This window comes from Pteropus vampyrus, unplaced genomic scaffold (genome assembly GCF_000151845.1).
Source record: "Pteropus vampyrus isolate Shadow unplaced genomic scaffold, Pvam_2.0 Scaffold87, whole genome shotgun sequence".
Classification (NCBI taxonomy): Eukaryota; Metazoa; Chordata; class Mammalia; order Chiroptera; family Pteropodidae; genus Pteropus; species Pteropus vampyrus.
The window spans coordinates 3,102,946-3,107,714 of NW_011888868.1; the positions used below are offsets into that span (position 1 = coordinate 3,102,946).

At 35.8% G+C, this 4,769-nt stretch overlaps 1 protein-coding gene across 1 annotated transcript in view; it reads right to left on the reverse strand.

Annotated features, from left to right (window-relative positions):
* Nucleotides 1-4,769, reverse strand: part of CNTNAP5 (contactin associated protein like 5) — a 587,467-nt gene that overhangs the window by 116,275 nt on the left and 466,423 nt on the right. The gene's annotated exons all lie outside the window — the stretch shown is intronic.

Below are 4,769 nucleotides of genomic sequence, written 5' to 3' on the forward strand. Positions count from 1 at the left end.
GAGAGTTTCCAGAAACAAGTTTTTTACATCTTCCTTAAGTCCTTCCAGAAACAGTTTGCAAAGCTTGCTGCTGCTTGTGGCTAAGAGCACACATCTGCCCAATGCAGTGTGATGGGACACTAAGCATTGCCTCCTTTACCATAAAGAGATTGGCTAACTTGAAATAGACATCACAAATCCCACATAAAATCACTCCAAGGACTTGTTTTAGCCACCTGCCACAGTTTTTAGTCAGCTTAGCATGATTCTTATCATCTTTTAACTCTAGGTAAAAACAAATCTTTACAGTTACTGGTTTGTTGCTTTTCATTTGCACTATTTTAAAGATCCTGGTAGTTAAGCACTCTGGCTTTGTATTTGTTAATTATGCAAATAGGAAACTGACTAGTCACTCTTTGACAAAAAAATTAAAAATAGGTAGAACTAAGCTATTGATTTTTCTCTCTTTTTAAATTGTGATTTTGGACACGTGATAAGAACAAGCCATTTAACTGAGAGTAAAAAAATGTAAGTAAGAAACTGGCATTGAATTAATAAATATTTTGAAACAACAATATATCAAGGGTTAAATATATTTTCCCCACGTGACATCTCCATGCAGTGGGTACCATTATTTCCACTGGCTTAAGGTCACATGGCAGCAGGGGCTAGTCACATAATTGGTATCTATCCCATGTCTAAATTTAACAAGTATGTCATAAATACATGTTGATCTGAGCAGAACTGAATCATATGAGGCAGTCTGAGAAACACACACCAGTAAGCTGGACTCCGCACCTACACAACCTCAATTAAGCTTGGGATGTATTATCTTGCCGGTATGTGGTAATTGAGAGACAGAGCTCCAATATTCGGGGCAAAGTCAGCAATTTGAAAAAAGAACATGAAGTAGCAGATTCATATTGGTTCTCTGTATTCACGAAGAAGTCAACAAAGCACTCAAAACCAACATTATATTTCATTACCATTTACAACTCATTTACAATTCCGAGTTTAGAGACAAGAAAAATATTCCAAAGTTTTAATTAGGGAAGCATGACAAGAACCCAGTAGTACTTTAAGGTACTTTAAGGACATAACTTTAGAGGCAGAGAAATTTGTTCTGGAATCTCAGGTCCCCAGTTCCTAGCTGTGTTAGCTTGGGCAAATCTCTTTACTTCTGAGACTCCATAGCATCCATAATTTTAAAATGAAAATAATGTCTATATCACAGAGTTAAACATAGGATTAAATGAGATTATATAGCATGGTGTCCGATCTAGGGTAAATGCTGAAAAACGGTAGGAGTAATCCTCATTTTAGTTCTAATCTGGACTAAGACTCTTGTTTCTATTTGAAAGCACATCTCTGAATGTTACACAGACAGAATAAATTTTGAGTCTTCACATTTCAATAACTTTTCAGGAAGAGATTTAAAAGCAAATTTCAAGTAGTCAAAGTGGAATAGACCGAACCTTAATTTTCTTCTTATGTAACTATGTATTTCTACAGGATTCATTTCTCTACATTTTCATTTTCAAGGTGAAACGATAGATTCTGAAGTTTACCTGTCAATGCTAACTATTGCACCCCTTACACACTATGTCATCTTATCTCCAATTTGATGCCCTTGTATCAAAGTGTTAGAATATCCAAATAGCACTCTAAAAATAGCAATCTCTTTTTCCAAATAAAAGAAAAAAAAACTGCATATTTAGTTTGATGAAACAATCACATTACCAAAAAAATACTTCTTATCTCAAAACTAACAAAATAAATGAAATTGCTCTTTGAAATTGTTTAATGGGATAGAAACAAATTCAAAAGCCTACAAGGACAAGGAAAGGAATAAAAATGAGTGAAGATGGTTTTCTTTTAGACAATAAATAGAACCTGATACACAGCTTCACAGTCAGGAGGAAAAAGAGAGAAATAGGAAGACTGTCTAAAGGAGACAGTGACATATTAGTAAGAGGTAATTATACTACTCATGAATATAAGACCAGTGGGCTAGTCTAGCCTGGGATGTTAATGTAAAATGCCTCAATTTTTAAATCGTGGCAAGAGATTTAAAATTCTTCAAAGAAAATATATGGTGGAAACCAACACTATACTGGCCAATGAAAAGCAGATGAGAAATGTGCTCAGCTTATGGACAATCTAGGCATTAAGGGGACTTTGAATATTTATTCATGCTCCTAAGGTCACACCAAGAATAAGATTGGATTTAATTTAATTTGTGAGTGATAAGTATGATTCAAACCTTTCAAAGCATTAATGGGTAGAATACTTGGCGGGTGGGTGGGTGGGTGGAGGTGGTGGATTTTAGCCATGAGAAAATGATATAAATTATAGTGGTACCTATTGATAGGTAGCAAGTCTACAGCTATAGATTTTACTTTATACATATTAATTTGTTTTTCTTTCTCTTTTGTTTGAACTGGACTTAGGGGCAAAACTTTACAGACTATCTTCGTTTGGAACATACGAGACTCTTCCTAAGGGTACAGGATACTTATGTACTTTGTAAGTACAGAATTGATTGTGTTGTAGTGGGGAAGCATTGCCATTTGACTCAGACTGGCATGGGGTGAATCAGTGTGCCTCAGCAGCCCTGTTGTATGATATCAGTGAGGTCCCTCGGGGCCACAGTTTCCTTATCTCATAGATGGGTATAATAAAACTAATTTGATACTGTTGTATAAATCAAAGAAGACAATGTATATAAAACAGTTAACACACTGACTATTTCAGAATAGGGACTCAATAAATAGTTGTTGATATTTCCAGTAAAGTTTTAAATTAAAATGTGGAGTAAAAATAATTTTTAAAGTGAAAATAAGAAAGAGGGCTCTCTGTAGATGAATGATGAATGATGAAATGAACAGGACAGCCAGAGGTTTCAGTTTATGGAGGCTCTAAGGGCTCAAGGAATAGTTGTACTCCACAAGGGACATGAAAATATATATTCGTTAAGAAAAAGTCTTGAGAAAAATATCCTCAAGAGCAAAAGTATGGCACAGAGTTAGTCAATGTGGTCTCCTCTCAGTTTATTATCTGAATCTTGGGATTTTACCAAATTCAGAATTACAGAACACAACAGGAACCTCTGATTTTGTTGGTGTCACATGCTTCTGTTTGTTTTCATCAACCAGTTTTAGTTAACTGCTGCTCTATAAGCTTCCATTAGAAGAGTTATTTGGGTGACTGAGCCTATAAAGAGATTTTGTTCCTCTTTTTATACTTTTGTTTTTAGTAACTCAGAAGTAACAAAACATTATGCATAAGGTAGAAAAACCTAGAAAATTATGCAAAGAATTCCAGACTTCAGCTGCCTTTCAAGCTCCTGTGTGACTCTGTGTGGATTAGTCTCAAGATACTCTGTACACCTTTCTCTTGAGTGGGTGACATTATCCCCTCCCCCCTCCCCATTTCCTGTGGCTGCAAAGGGAAAATGACTGGTAAGATGCCCACAGGCAACTCTGAAAGTCTAAAGTACTGTTGATGATGCTTGCCAATTATTCTGTCCTAACTTTGGTTAAGGCAATTATTTCGTTTTTGTTTTTCTTCTGATGATTTCCACATAAAAGAGATCTAAGGGATTAGATGTCAAGGTGCTCAAAATGAGCTAAAGGGTCACTCAGCTGTCCACAAAACAAATATAAGCATTAACTGTGGTTGCATATACAAGCCCACACCTGGAGATAATATCTATTCAGCCCTGCCCCACACTGACCAGACCATAGCTGCAGTTTTGTTTATAGTCTTAGCAAAACAAGACAATTCTGGCACAAATTTAAAAATTTCAGAAGCTATATTTCTTATCTAAATGTTCTAGAAACTCTAAATCGTAGGGTTTACAAGTACATTTGAAAATACAAAACTAAGTCACATTAAATCACATTATATGAATACAGTCAAAATTTATCCAATATTATTTTATTATTAAAAAATTAAAATGGCCCTCAAGATTTTATGGGTATATTAGTGATACAGATGAAGCCTCTAGAGGACTAATTTGATTAACATTCTGGATGTGAAAAAAAGAAGCATTCAGTAGTGCCAAGAACGTTCTTCACAGAATTGTCCTTGCTCTTTCTCCTCTCTCATCCCGCTCCTTTCTCTTTTCCTCCTCTGAGTACCACGATCAGCCTTTTCTATCTTCATTCCATGGAACTTTCTCCCACTAAATTGCTAATTTCCTTGCAATATGTCAGCCCCCAACTTACTCCACTTTGTTGTAGTATTTCACAGTGTTGCCTTCTTTTCTGTTACACAAACACACATATATTCACAGAAAAAATGCGTGTCTGTGTAATAGAAAAGAAGTCTCCTGTATTTATTAATAATAAAATAATATTGGGTAAATTTTTACTATATATATGTGTGTGTGTGTGTGTGTGTGTATATATTTATATATATAATTTAACTATCTACTAAACCTCTCCTTTATATGTTAACTGTAGCCATCTCTAACTTATATGCCCAAACCATCTCCACCTGTCACTTTTCCCAAGAATTAAATGTCCTAGTTGGCTGTGTTACTTAATTCTGTGAATGATCTGGCCCCTTGTCCTCAGTTGCTCAGTCCACACCCATATAGGACTTCATCTCTCATTTTCCTCACTTCTTGTCTCATTCTTGATCAACAGCTTTCACCCATATTACCTTCTTTATGTCTTTCAGTTCAACTGCCCTGTCTTCCTCCTTCTGGCTTTGGTTTTATTTGGAGGTCTCAGGGTCTCTGCCTGGGCCTTGGCACTGGTTACCTACCACAGCTCGCTGCTGCT